Raw genomic sequence first — 16,041 nt, 5'->3', positions numbered from 1 at the left:
TGATGTGTGCATTCATCTAACAAAGATGAAACTTTCTTTTGCTTGAGCAATTTTTAAACACTCTTTTTGTAGAATCTGCAAGTGGATATTTTGTGCGCTTTGTGGCCTATGGTGTAAAAAGAAATATCTTCACATAAAAAATAGACAGAAGCTTTATGAGGAACTTCTTTGGATATGTGCATTCATCTCACAGAGTTGAACCTTTATTTTTATTGAGCAGCTTGAATACACTCTTTTTGTAGAATCTGCACGTCAGTATTTGGAGTGCTTTATGGCCTATTTTGGAAAAGGAAATATCTTCGCATAAAAACTAGACAGAAGCATTCTGAGAAACTTCTTTGTGATGTGTGCATTCATCTCACAGAGTTGAATCTTTCTTTTGATTGAGCAGTTTTGAAACACCCTTTTGTAGAATCTGCAAGTGGATACTTGGAGCACTTTGAGGCCTTTAGTGGAAAATTAAATATCTTCCCATAAAAAGTAGACAGACGCATTCTGAGAAACTTCTTTGTGACGTTTGCATCCTTCAAAGCGAGTTGAAGCTTTCTTTTGATGTAGAAGTTTTGAAACACTCTTTTTTCAGAAATCTGCATGTGGATATTTGGAGCGTTTTGGGGCCTATGGTGGAAAAGGAAACATCTTCACATAGAAACTACACAGAAACGTTCTAAGAAACTTCTTTGTGGTGTGTGCATTAAGCACACAGAATTGAAGCTTTCTTTTGATTGAGTGGTTTTGGAATACTCTTTTTGTAGTATCTGCAATTGGATATGTGGAGCATTTTGGGGCCTATGGTGGAAAAGGAAATATCGTCACATAAAAACTGGAATGAAGCATTCTGGGAAACTTCTTTGTGATGTGTGCATTCAAATCACAGAGCTAAATCTTCATTTTGATTTAGCTGTTTCGAAACAATATTTTCGTATATTCTGAAAGAGTATATTTTGAGTGTTTTGTGGCCTATAGTGGAAAAGGAAATATCTTCACATAAAAACTCGACAGAAGCATTCTGAGAAACTTCTTTGTGATGTGTGCATTCATCTCACAGCGTTGAACTTCTTTATTGATTGAGCAGTTTGGATACACACTTGTTGCAGAATCTGAAAGTGGGGATTTGGAGCACTTTGTGTCCTATGGTGGAAAGGGAAATATCTTCACATAAAACTACACAGAAGTATTCTGAGAAACTTCTTTGTGATGTGTGCATTCACCTCACAGAGGTGAACCTTCCTTTTGATTGGGCAGTTTTGAAACACTCTTTTTGTTGAATCTGCAAATGGGCATTTGGAGCATTTTGCAGCCTGTGGTGGGTAAGGAAATATCTTCCCATCAAAACTGACAGAAGCAATCTGAGAAACTTTTCGTGATGTGTACATTCATCTCACAGAGTTCAACCTTTCCTTTCATTAAGCAGTTTTGAAACACTCTTTGTAGAATCTGCAAGTGGATATTTGGAGCGATATGGGGCCTATGGTGAAAAAGGAAATATCTTCACATGAAAACTAGATAGAAGTATTCTGAGAAACTTCTTTGTGATGTGTTCATTCATCTCACAGAGTTGAACCTTCCTTTTGATTGGGCAGTTTTGAAACACTCTTTTTGTAGAATCTGCCCATGAATATTTGGAGTGCTTTGAGGCCTGTTATGGAAAACTAAATATCTTCACATAAAAACAAGGCAGAAGCATTCTGAGAAAGTTCTTTCTGATGTGTGCATTCATCTCACAGAATTGAAACTTTCTTTTGATTGAGCAGTTTTGAAATACTCTTTTTGTAGAATCTGCAAGTGGATATTTGAAGTGCTTGGAGGCCTATGGTGGAAAATTAAATATCTTCACATAAAAATTAGGCAGAAGCATTCTGAGAAAGTTATTTGTGATGTGTGCATTGCTCTCTCTGAGTTGAGCCTTACTTTTGATTAAGCAGTTTTGAAACACTCTTTTTGTAGAAATCTGTATGTGGATGTTTGGAGCACTTTGGAGCCCATGGTCAAAAAGGAAATATCTTCAAATAAAAGCTAAACAGAAGCATTCTGAGAAAATTATTTGTGATGTGTGTCTATATCTCCCAGAGTTGAATCTTTCTTTTGAATGAGCACATTTGAAACACTCTTTTTGTAAAATCTGCAAGTGGATATTTAGAGTGCTTTGAGGCCAGAGTTGGAAAAGGAAATAACTTCACATAAAAACTAGACAGAAGCATTCTGAGGAACTTCTTTGTGATGTGAATTCATCTCACAGAGTTGAACATTTATTTTGATTGAGCAGCTTGAAAACACTCTTTGTCGAATCTGCAAGTGGATATTAGGAGCACTTTGCGTCCTGTGGTGGAAAAGGGAATATCTTCACATAAAAACTACACAGAAGCATTCTGAGAAACTTCGTTGTGATGTATACATTCATCTCACAGAGTTGAACTTTTCTTTTGATTGAGCAGTTTTGTAACACTCTTTTGTTGGAATCTGCAAGTCGATATTTGGAGCATTTTGAGTCCCATGGAGGAAAAGGAAATACGTTCAAATAAAAACTAGACAAAAGCATTTTGAGAAAATTCATGATGTATGCGTTCTTCTCACAGAGTTGAAACTTTCTGTTGATTGAGGAGTTTTGAAACACTCTTTGTGTAGGATCTGCCTGTGGATATTTGGATTGGTTTGGGGCCAATGTTGGAAAAAGAAATATCTTCACATAAAAACTACACAGAAGCATTCTGAGAAACTTCTTTATGATGTGTGTATTAAAGTCACAGATTTGAACCTTTCTTTTGATTAAGCAATTTATAAACACTCTTTTTGTAGAATATGCAAATGGATATTTGGAGTGCTCTGTGGCATATGGTGGAAAAGGAAATATCTTCACATAAATACTAGACAGATGCCTTTTGACAAACCTCTTTGTGATGTGTGCATTTATCTCACAGAGTTGAACATTTCTTTTGAATAAGCAGTTTTGAAAAACTCTTTTTGTAGAATCTGCAAGTGTGTATTTGGAACAATTTGCGGCCTGTGGTGGAAAAGGAACTATCTTCATATAAAAACTAGGCAGAAGCATTCTGAGAAACCTCTTTGTGATGTGTGCATTCATCTCAAATAGTTCTACCTTTCTTTTCATTGAACAGTTTAGAAACACTCTTTTTGTGGAATCTGAAAGTGGATACTTGGAGTGGTTTGAGCGCTATGGTGGAAAAGAAACATCTTCATATAAAAACTTCACAGAAGAATTCTGAGAAACTTCTCTGCGATGTGTGAATTCATCTCGCCGAGTTGAACCTTTCTTTTGATTGAGCAGTATTGAAACACTCCATTTGTAGAGTCTGAAAGTGGAGATTTAGAGTTCTTTGAATCCTATCGTGGAAAAGGAAATATCTTCACATAAAAACTAGAAGAAGCATTTTGAGGAACTTCTTTGTGATGTGCACATTCATTTCACACTGTTGAACCTTTATTTTGATTGAGCAGTTTTGAACCACTCTTTTTGTAGAATCTGCAAATAGATATTTGGAGCACTTTGAGGCCTATGGTGGAAAAGGAAATATCTTCACTTAAAAACAAGACAGAAGCATTCTGACAAACTTCTTTCTGATGAGTGCATTCATCTCACAGAGTTGAAGCTTTCTTTTGTTTGAGAAGTTTTGAAACACTCTTTTTGTACAGTGTGCAAGTGGATATTTAGAGTGCATTGAGGCCTACGGTGGAGAAGGAAATATCTTCACATAAAAATTAGACAGAAGAGGTCTGAGAAATTTCTTTGTGATGTGTGAATTTACTGCACAGAGTTGAACTTTTCTTTTGATTGAGCAGTTTTTAAACTATCTTTTTGTGGAATCTGCAAGTGGATATTTGGAGCCCTTTGAGGCCTATGGTGGAAAAGGAAATACCTTCAATTATTAACTAGACAGAAGCATTCTCAGAAACTTCTTTGTGATGTGTGCGTTTATCTCACACAGTTGAACCTTTCTTTTGTTTGAGCAATTTTGAAACACTCTTTTTGTAGTATCTGCAAGCAGATATTTGGAGCAGTTTGGGGCCTATGGTGCAAAAGGAAGTATCATCACATAAAAGCTAGACAGAAACATTCTGAGTAGCTTCTTTATGATGTGTGCATTCAGCTCACAGATTTGAACCTTTCTTTTGATTGAGCAGTTTTGAAACACACTTTTTGTGGAATCTGCATGTGGATATTTGGAGCTCTTTGTGGCCTATGGCGGAAAAGGAAATATCTTCACATAAATACTAGACAGAAGCATTCTGAGAAACTACATTGTATGTATGCATTCATCTCACAGAGTTGAATCTTTCTTTTGATTGAACAGTTTTGAATCACTCCTTTTGTAGGATCTGCAAGTGGATATTTGAAGTGCTTTGTGGCCTATTGTGGGAAAGGAAATATCTTCTCATAAAAACTAGACAGAAACATTCTGAGAAACTTCTGTGTGATGTCTTCATTCAACTCACAGAGTTGAACATTTCTTTTGATTCAGCAGTTTTGAAACACTTTGTAGAATCTGCAAATGGATATTTGGAGCGCTTTGTGGCCTAAGTTGGAAAAAGAAATATATTCATATAATAACTAGACAGAAGCATTCTGAGAAACTTCTTTTTGATGTGTGCGTTCATCTCACTGAGTTGAAAATTTCTTTTGATTTAGCATTTCTGAAACACACTTTTTGTACAATCTGCAAGTGGATATTTGGAAAGCTTTGTGGCCTATGTTGAAAACGGAAATATCTTCACATAAAAACTAGACAGAAGTATTCGGACAAACATCTTTGCTATGTGTGCATTCATCTCACAGAGTTGAACCTTTCTTTTGATTGAGCAGTTTTTAAAAACGCTATTTGTAGAATCTGCAAGTGGATATTTGAAGCACTCTGAAGTCAATGGTGGAAAAGGAAATATCTTTATATAAAGATTAGACAGAAGCATTCTGAGAAACTCCTTAGTGACGTGTGCATTCATCTCACAGAGTTGAAGATTTCTTTTGATTGAGCAGTTTTGAAACACTCTTTATGTAGAATCTGAAGGTGAATATTTGGAGCGATTTGAGGCCAATGCTAGAAAAGGAAATACCTTCACATGAATATTAGACAGAAGCATTCTGAGAAACTTCTTTTTGATGTATGCATTCAACTGGAAGAGGTGAACCTTTCTATTGATTCAGCAGTTTTGAGACACTGTTTTTGCAGACTTTTCAAGTGGATATTTGGAGCGCATTGAGCCCTATGGTGGAAAAGGAAATATCGTCACATAAAAATTAGAGGGAACTATTCTGAGAAGGTTCTTTGTGATGTTTGCTTTCATCTCACAGAGCTGAACCGTTCTTTTGATTGATCAGTTTTGAAACACTCTTTTTGTAGAATCTGCATGTGGATGTTTGGAGCGCTTTGGGGCCTATGGTGGAAAATGAAATATCTTCACATAAAAACTACACAGAAGTAATCTGAGAAATTTATTTGTGATGTGTGCATTCAACTCACAGAGTTGAAACTTTCTTTAGTTTGAGCAGTTTTGAACCACTCTTTTTGTATTATGTATAAATGGATACTTGGAGCAGATTGAGGCCTATGGTGGAAAAGGACATATATTCACATAAATGCTAGACAGAAACATTCTGAGAAACTTATTTGTGATGTGCGCATTCAACTCACAGAGTTGAAACTTTCTTTTGATTGAGCAGTTTTGAAACACTTTTCTTGTAGAATCTGCAAGTGGATACTTGGAGTGCATAGAGGCCTATGGTGGAAAAGGAAGTATCTTCACATTAAAACTTGACAGAAGGATTCTGAGAAAATTCTTTGTGATACATGCATTCATGTCACAGGGTTGAACCCTTCTTTTGATTGAGCAGTTTTGAAACAGTCCTTTTGTAGAATCTGCAAATTTATGTTTGGAGCTCCCTGGGGCCTATGGTGGAAAAGGAAATATCTTCATATAAAAATTAAACAAGAGCATTCTAAGAAACTTCTTTGTGATGTTTACATTCAACTCACAGTGTTGAACCTTTTTTTTTAATTGAGTGGTGTTGAAACACTCTTTTGTACAATCTGCAATAGGATAACTGGAGTACTTTGAGGCCTTTGGTGGAAAAGGAAATATCTTCACATAAATACTAGACAGAAACATTATGAGAAGCTTCTTTGTGATGTGTGCATTCATTTCACAGACTTGAACCTTTGTATTGATTGAGAGGTTTGGAAACCGTCGTTTTGTAGACTCTGTAGAGGGATATTTGTCAGACCACTGAGGTCTCTGGGGAAATAGGAAATATCGTCAGATAATAACTAGACAGAAACATTCTGAGAAACTACCTTCTGATGTGTGCATTCATCTCACAGAGTTGAACCTTTGTTTTGATTGAGCAGTTTGGAAACAGTCTTTCTGTACTATCTGCAAATGGATATTTGGAGCGCTTTGAGACATACATTGAAAAAGGAAATATATTCACATAAAAACTTGACAGAAGCATTCTGGAGAACGACTTTTTTATGTGTGCATTCATTTCACAGAGTTGAACCTTTCCTTTGATTGAATAGTTTTGAAACACTCTTCTTGTAATATCTGCAAGTGGATATTTGTAGCATTTTGTGGTCCATAGAGGAAAAGGATATATCTTCACATAAAAACTAGACAGAAGTATTCTGAGAAACTTCGTTGTGATGTATGCATTTCTCTCACAGAATTGAACCTTTCTTTTCATAGAGCAGTTTGGAAAACCTCTTTTTATAAGATCTGCACGTGTATATTTGGATCTCCTTGTGGCCTAGAGTGGAAAAGGAAATAACTTCACATAAAAACTAGACAGAAGCATTCTGAGTAACTTCTTGTTTCTTGTGTATTCATCTCACAGATTTGAATCTTTCCTTTGATTGAGCAGTTTGGAAACAGTCCTTTTGTAGAATCTGCAAGTGGATATTTAGAGTGATTTGTGGACTACAGTGGAAAGGGAAATATCTTCAAATTAAAACTAGACAGAAGCATTCTGAGAAACTTCTTTGTGATGTGTGCATTCATATCACAGAGATAAACCTTTCTTTTGATGGAGCAGTTTGGAAACAGTCGTTTTGCCCAATCTGCAAAGTGATATTTGTAAACCTGTTGCGGCCTCTGAGTCAGTAGGAAATATCTTCACATAAAAACTAGAAAGAAACTTTCTGAGAAACTTCTTTGTGATGTGTGTGTTAATCTCACAGAGTTAAAACTTTCTTTTGATTAAGAAGTTTTGAAACACTCTTTTTATAGAATCTGAAAGTGGATATTTGAAGTGCTTTGTGGCCTATAGTTGAAAAGGAAATATCTTCACGCAAAAACTAGACAGAAGCATTCTGAGAAACTTCTTCGTGATGTGTGCATTCATCTCACAGAGTTGAACCTTTCTTTAGATTGAACAGTTTTGAATCAGTCATTTTCTAGAATCTGCAAAGGGATATTTCAGAGCCCTTTGTGTTCTCTAGGGAAACTGAAAATAATTTCACATAAAAACTAGGCAGAAACTTTCTAAGAAATTTCCTTGTGATGTGCACCTTCTTCTTACAGAGCTGAAACTTACTTTTGATTGAGCAGTTTGGAAACAGTCTTTTTGTAGAATCCACAAATGGATATGTGGAGTGCCTTGTGGCCTCTGGTGGAAAAGGAAATATCTTTTCATAAAAACTAGAGAGAAGCATTCTGAAAAACTTCTTTGAGATGTGTGCATTGAACACAGAGAGTTGAACCTATCGTTTGATTGAGCAGTTTGGAAACTTTCTTTTTGTAGCATCTACAAATGTATATTTGGAGCATTTAGAGGCCTATATTTGAAAAGGAAATATCTACACATAAAAACTAGACAGAAGCATTCTGAGAAACTTCTTAGTGATATGTGCATTCATCTGGGAGAGTTGAACCACTCTTTTGATTGAGCAGTTTGGAAACAGTCTTTTTGTGGTATCTGCAAGTGGATATTTGGAGCTCTTTGCAGCCAACGGTGGAAAAGGAAATATCTTCACACAAAAACTAGACCGAAGCATTCTGAGAAACTTCTTTGTGATGTGTGCATTCATATCACAGAGTTGAACCTTTCTTTTCATTGAACAGTTTTGAAACACTCTTTTTGTAGAATCTTCAAGTGGATATTTGGAGAGCTTTGCCGCCTAATGTGGAAAACGTAACATCTTCACATAAAACCTAGACAGAAGCATTGTCAGAAACTTTTTTGTGATGTGTGCATTCAACTCACAGAGTTAAACCTTTCTTTGGGTTGAGTAGTTTTGAAGCACACTTTTTGTAGAATCTGCAATGGATATTTGGCGTGCTTTGAGGCCTACATTTGAAAGGAAATATCTTCACATAAAAACTAGACAGAGCATTCTGAGAAACTTCATTGTGATGTATGCATTTCTCTCATAGAATTGAACCTGTCTTTTCATTGAGCAGTTTTGAAACACTCTTTTTATAGAATCTCCAAGTGGATATTTGGAACGCTTTGAGGCCTATGGTGGAAAAGGAAATACCTTAACATAAAAATTAGACAGAAACATTCCGAGGTACTTCTTTGTGATGTTTGCATACATCACACAGAGTTGAACCTTTATTTTGATTCAGCAGCTTCGAAACACTCTTTTTGTAGAATCTGCAATTGGATATTTGGAGTGATTGGCAGCCTACAATGGAAAAGGAAATATCTTCACGTAAAAACTAGACAGAATCATTCTGAGAAACTTCTTTTTGATGTGTGCATTCAACTCACAGAGTTGAACAGCTGTTTTGTTTGAGCATTTTAGAAATAGTCTTTTTGTAGTATCTGCAAATCGATATTTGGAGTGCTTTAAGGCCTACGGTAGAAAAGGAAATATCTTCACATAAAAATTAGACAGAAGCATTCTGAGAAACTTCTTTGTGATGTGTGCTTTACCTCACAGATTTGAATATTTCTTTTGATTGAGCAGTTTTGAAACACTCTTTTTGTAGTATCTGCAGGTGGATATTTGGAGTGCTTGGCAGCCTCTACTGGAAAAGGAAATATCTTCACATAAAAACTGGACAGAAGCATTCTGAGAAACTTCGTTGTGATGTGTGCATTCACCTCCCAGAGTTGAACCATTCTTTTGATTAAGCAGTTTTGAAACACACTTTTTGTAGAATCTGCAAGTGGATATTTAGTGTGCCTGGGACCTATGGTGTAAATGGGAATATCTTCACATAAAAACTAGATAGAAGCAATTTGAGAAACTTCTTTGTGCTGTGCGCATTAAACTCACAGAGTTGAACCTTTCTTTTGTTTGAACAGTTTTGAAACACTATTTTTGTAGGATCTGAAATTGGATATTTCGAGTGCTTTGCAGATTCCAGGGGAAAAGGAAATATCTTCACATAAAAACTTGACAGAAGCACTCTGAGAAACTGCTTTGTGATGTGTGCATTCATCTCACCGAGTTCAAACTTTCTTTTGAATGACCAGTTTTGAAACACTCTTTTTGTAGAATCTGCAATTGGATATTTGGAGTGATTGGCAGCCTACAATGGAAAAGGAAATATTTTCACATAAAAACTAGACAGAATCATTCTGAGAAACTTCTTTTTGATGTGTGCATTCAACTCACAGAGTTGAACAACTGTTTTGTTTGAGCATTTTAGAAATAGTCTTTTTGTAGTATCTGCAAATTGATACTTGGAGCGCTTTAAGGCCTATGGTAGAAAAGGAAATATCTTCACATAAAAATTAGACAGAAGCACTCTGAGAAACTTCTTTGTGATGTGTGCTTTACCTCACAGATTTGAACATTTCTTTTGATTGAGCAGTTTTGAAACACTCTTTTTGTAGTATCTGCAAGTGGATATTTGGAGTGCTAGGCAGCCTCTACTGGAAAAGGAAATATCTTCACATAAAAACTAGACAGAAGCATTCTGAGAAACTTCGTTGTGATGTGTGCATTCATCTCCCAGAGTTGAACCATTCTTTTGATTGAGCAGTTTTGAAACACACTTTTTGTAGAATCTGCAAGTGGATATTTAGTGTGCCTGGGAATTATGGTGGAAATGGGAATATCTTCACATAAAAACTAGATAGAAGCAATCTGAGAAACTTCTTTGTGCTGTGTGCATTAAACTCACAGAGTTGAACCTTTCTTTTGTTTGAACAGTTTTGAAACACTCTTTTTGTAGGGTCTGAAATTGGGTATTTGGAGTGCTTTGCAGATTCCAGTGGAAAAGGAAATATCTTCACATAAAAACTCGACAGAAGCCTTCCGAGAAACTGCTTTGTGATGTGTGCATTCATCTCACTGAGTTCAAACTTTGTTTTGATTGACTAGTTTTGAAATACTCTTTTTGTAGAATATGTAAGTGGATATTTGTTGTGATTTGAGGCCTTTGTTGGAAAAGGAAATATCTTCATATAAAAACTAGACAGAAGCATTCTGAGGAACTTCTTAGTCATGTGTGTATTCATCTCAGAGAGTTGAACCACACTTTTGATTGAGCAGTTTGGAAATAGTCTTTTTGTAGTATCTGCATGTGGATATTTGGAGCACTTTAATGTCTATGGTGGAAAATGAAATACCTTACATAAAAATTAGACAGAAGCATTCTGAGAAACTTCTTTGTATTGTTTGCATTCATCTCACAGAGTTGAACATTTCCTTTGATTGAGCAGTTTTGAAACACTCTTTTTGTAGAATCTGCAAGTGGATATTTGGAGCACTGTGAGGCCTATGTTTGAAAAGGACATATCTTCACTTAAGAACTGTAAAGCAGTTTTCCTAAAAACAGCCTTGTGATGTGTGCATTGAACTCACAGAGATAAGCGTTTCTTTTCTCTGATCAGTCCGGAAACTCTGTTCTTGTACAATCTGAAAAGGGGTATTTTTGAGCAATTTGAGGCCTGTGTTGGCAAAGGAAATACCTTCACTTACAAAGTATAAAGAAATTTTCTGAGATACTTCTTTGTGATATGTGCATTCATTTCACAGAGTTTAAACTCTCTTTTGATTCAGCAGTTTGGAAATGGTATTTTTGCAGAATCTGTAAACGAATATTTGTGAGCACTTTGAGGTCTATGCAGAAAAAGAAGCATCTTCACAGAAAACTATAAAGAAGGCTTCTGAGAAACTGTTTTGTGATATCTGCGCTCATCTCACAGAGGAAAACAATCCTTTTCTTTGATCAGTTGGGAAACTCTGTTGTTTTAGAATCTGCTAAGGGACATTTGTGAGTGCATAGAGCCCGATGGTGAAAAAGGAATTGTCTTCACATAAAAACTAGACAGAAGCATACTGAGAAACTTCTTCATGATATGTGCATTCATCTTAGAGAATTGAAACTTTCTTTTGATTGAGCAGTTTGGAAATATCTTTTTGTGTAATCTGTAAAGGGATATTTCTGAGCAATTTGAAGCCTATGGTGAAAGAGAAAATATCTTCACATAAAAACTAGACTAAAGAATTCTGAGAAACTGCTTTGTGATGTATGCATTCATCTCACAGAATTCAAAAATTCTTTTGATTGAGCAGGTGGGAAACCGTCTTTTTGTAGAACCTGCAAAGGTATATTTGTGAGCGCTTTGAGGTCTATGGTTAAAAGGAAATATCTTCACATAAAAACTATAAAGAAGGTTTGTGAACAACTTCTTCGTGATGTGTGCATTCATCTCAAAGAGTTGAACCATTCCTTTGACTCAGCAGTTTTGAAACAGTCTTTTTTTAGGATCTGCAAAGGGATACTTTTGAGCACTTTGAGGCTCATGGTGAAAAAGGAAACACACTCACATAAAAACAAGATAGAAGCTTTCTGAGAAACATCTGTTTGATATATGCATTCATCCCACAGAGGTGAACCTTTCTTTTGATGATCAGTTTGGAAACAGTATTTTGTAGGCACATGTATACATATGTAACTTACTGCACATTGGGCACATGTACCATAAAACCTAAAGTATAATAATAATAATAATAATAATAATTACAATAAAAGAAAAAAAAAAAAAGAAAAAAAAAAAGAAATAAACATCTTGCTGTTTATTTTAGTAAATATGTGCATATAACATGTTTGCCATTTATCTTATTTGAATAAAAATATTGAGAATAAAAAAAAAAAAAAAAAAAAAAAAAAAAGAATTTCCAAATGTTTATTACTCAGCGCTTTGTGTCCTATGTTGAAAAAGGAATTATCTTTACATAAATACTAGACAGAATATTTCAGAGAAACTGTTTTGTGATGTGTGCTTTCTTCTCACAGAGGTAGCCATTTCTCTTCATTGAGCAGATTGGAAATTCTGTTCTTGTAACATCTGCAAAGGGATATTTGTCAGTGCTTTGAGGCATATGGTGAAAAAAGAATTATCTTCACGTAAAAACTAGACAGAAGCTTTCTGTGAAACATCTTGGAGATGCGAGAATTCATTTCACAGAGTTGAAACATTCTTTTGATGGAGCAGTTTGTAAACAGTATTTTGGTAGAATCTGCAAAGGGATATTTGTGATGTGTTGAAGCCTATGGTGAAAAAGGAAATATTTTCACATGAAAACAAGAGAGAAGCTTTCTGAGAAACCTCCATGGATGTGTGCATTCATCTCACAGATTTGAAACTTTCATTGGATTGAGTAATGTGGATACAGTATTTTGGTAGACCCTGTAAAGGCACATTTTTGAGAGCCTTGAGGCCTATGATGAAATAGGAAATATCTTCACATAAAAACTAGACAGAAGCTTTCCAAGAAACTTCTTTGTGATGTGTGCATTCATCTCATAGAGTTCAGCCATTCTTTTGATTGAACAGTTTGGAAACAATCTATTTGTAGAATCTGCAAAGGGATATTTATGAGTGCTTTGATGCCCATGGTGAAAAAGGAAATATATTCACATAAGTAGTATAAACAAGGTTTCTCAGGAACAGCTTTGTGATGTATGCATTCATATCACAGAGGTAAACGTTTCTTTTCTCTGGTCAGTCTGGAAACTGTTCTTGTAGAGTCTGCAAAGGGATATTTGTGAGTGCTTTGAGCCCTATGGTGAAAAAGGAAATATCTTCACATAAAAATTAGAGAGAGGCTTTCTGAGAAACCTCTTTGTGATGTAGTCATTCATCTCACAAAGATGAAACTTACTTTTTATTGAGCAGTATGGAAACTGTCTGTTTGTGGAATTGGCAAAGGGATATTTATGAGCACTTTGAGGCCAATGGTGAAAAAGGAAATGTATTCATATAAAAGAATAAAGAAGGTTTCTTAGAAACAGCTTTGTGATGTGTTCATTGATCTCACAGAGGTAAACGTTTATTTTCTCTGATTAGTCTGGAAACTCTGTTATTGTACAATCTGCAAAGGGATATTTGTGAGTGCTTTGAGGCCTATGGTGAAAAAGGAAATATCTTCACATAAAAACTAGACAGAAGCTTTCTTAGTGGCTTCTTTGTGGTGTGTGCAATCATCTCACCGAGTTGAACCATTATTTTGATTGAGCAGTCTGGAAACCGTCTTTTTGTAGAATCTGCAAGGGATATTTGTCAGGACTTTGAGTGCTATGGTGAAGAAAGGAAATATCTTCACATAAAAAATGAACAGAATATTTATTAGAAGCCTCTTTGTGTTGTGTGCATCCATCTCAGAGAGTTCAAACATTTATTTGATTGAGCAGTTGGGAAGCCATCTTTTTGTAGAATCTGCAAAGGGATATTGCTAAGCACTTTGAGGCTTATGGTGAAAAAGGAAATATCTTCACATAAAAACTATAAAGAAGGTTTCTGATAAACTTCATTGTGATGTATGCATTCATCTCACGGAGTTGAATGATTTTTTTGATTGAGCAGTTTGGAAATAATCTTTCTAAAGAATCTGCAAATGGATATTTTTGAGCGCTTTGAGTCCTAGGGAGAAAATAAAATATCATCCCATAAAAAGTATAAAGAAGGTTTCTGAGAAACAGTTTTGTGATGTGTGCATTCACCTCACAGAGTAAAACGTTTGCTTTTTTGGATCAGTCTGGAAAGTCTGTTCTTGTAGAATCTGCTAAGGGATATTTGTGAGCAGAAGGAGGCCTATTGTGAAAATGGGAATGTCTTCATATAAAAATTAGACAGAAGCCTCCTGTGAAACTTCTTAGTGATGTGTGCATTTATCTCACAGAGTTGAAACTTTCTTTTCATTGAGCCATTTGGAATCAGTCTTTTTGTAGAACCTGAAAATGGCTATTTGGAGCACTTTGAGGCCTATGGTGAAAAAGAAAATATATTCACATAAAAACTAGACTGAAGGTTTCTGAGAAACTTCTTTGAGATGTGTGCATTCATCTCACAAAGTTCAATAATTCTTTTTATTGAGCAGTTTGGAAACAGTCTTTTTGTAGAATCTGCAAAAAGATATTTGTGAGGGCTTTGAGACCTACAGTGAAAAAGGAAATATCTTCACAGAAAAACAATAAAGAAAGTTTCTGAGAAAATTATTTGTGATGTGTACATTCATCTGACAAAGTTCAACCTTTCTTTTGATTGAGGAGTTTGGAAACAGTCTTTTTAAATATTCTTCAAGTGGATATTTGTGAGCACTTTGAGGCTCATGGTGAAAAAGGAAATATTCACATAAAAACTTAATAGAAGCTTTCTGAAAAACTTCTTTTTGACATGGGCATTCATCTCACAGAGATGAACCTTTCTTTTGATGAGCAGTGTGGTAACAGACTTTTTGTAGAATCTGAAAAGGGACAATTTTGAGCGCTTTGAGACCTATGGTGAAAAAGGAAATATACTCACATAAAAACTAGACTGAAGGTTTCTGAGAAACTTCTTTGAGATGTGTGCATCCATCTCACAGTGTTCAATAATTCTTTTTATTGAGTGGTTTGGAAACAGTCTTTTTGTAGAATCTGCAAAGGGATATTTGTGAGGGCTTTGAGGTGAGGCCTATGGTGAAAAAGGAAATATCTTCACAGAAAAACTATAAAGAAAGTTTCTGAGAAACTTCTTTGTGATGTGTGCATTCATCTCACCGAGTTGAAACATTCTTTGGATTGAGCAGTTTGGAAACAGTCTTTTTGTACAATCTGCAAAGGGATATTTAGGAGCACGTTGAGGCCTATGGTGAAAAAGGAAATATCTTCAAATAAAAACTAGAAAGAAGCATTCTGAGAAGCTGCTTTAAGATATGTGTATTCATCTCACAGAGGTAAACGTTTCTTTTCATTGAGCAGTTTGTAAACTCTGTTATTCTAGAATCTACAAAGGGATATTTTTGAGTGCTTTGAGACCCAGGTTGAAAAAGGAACTATCTTCACATAAAAACTAGTGAGAAGCTTGCTGAGAAACTACTTTCTGATGTATGCATTCATCTAACAGAGTTGAAACTTTCTTTTGATTGAACAGTTTGAAGACAGTCTTTTTGTATATTCTGCAGAGGTATATTTGGGAGTGCATTGAGGCCTATGTTCAAAAAGGGAATATCTTCACATAAAAATGAGAAAGAAGTGTTCTGAGAAACTTCTTTGTGATGTGCACATTCGTCTCACAGGGTTGAACCATTCTGTTTATTGAGCAGTTTGGAAACAGTCTTTTCATAGAATCTGCAAAGGGATATCTGGGAGCACGTTGAGGCATATGGTGAAAAAGGAAATATCTTCACATAAAAAGTAGAAAGAAATTTTCTGAGTAATGCCTTTGTGACATGTGCATTCATCACACAGAAGTAAATGTTTCTTCCCATTGAGCAGTTAGTTTTTATGTGAAGATATTTCCGTTTTCACCATAGACCTCAAACAGCCTACATATATCCCTTTGTAGATTCTACAAAAAGACTGTTTCCAAACGGCTCAAACAAAGCTTCCACTCTGTGAGATGAATGCACACATCATAGAGAAGTTTCTCAGAAAGTTTCTGTCTAGTTCTTATTTTTTGATACTCCCTTGTTGAACATAGGCCTCAAACCACTCATAAATAACCCTTTGCAGATTCTACAAAAAGACTGTTTCTAAACTACTCAATCAAAAGAAAGGTTCAACTCTGTGAGGTGAATGCACACATCACAAAGAAGTTTCTCAGAAAGCTTCTGTCTAGTTTTTATTTGAAGATGTTTCCTTTTTCAA

This window comes from Pongo pygmaeus, chromosome 17, assembly GCF_028885625.2.
Source record: "Pongo pygmaeus isolate AG05252 chromosome 17, NHGRI_mPonPyg2-v2.0_pri, whole genome shotgun sequence".
Lineage (NCBI taxonomy): Eukaryota > Metazoa > Chordata > Mammalia > Primates > Hominidae > Pongo > Pongo pygmaeus.
This window is presented reverse-complemented; position numbering follows the sequence as displayed.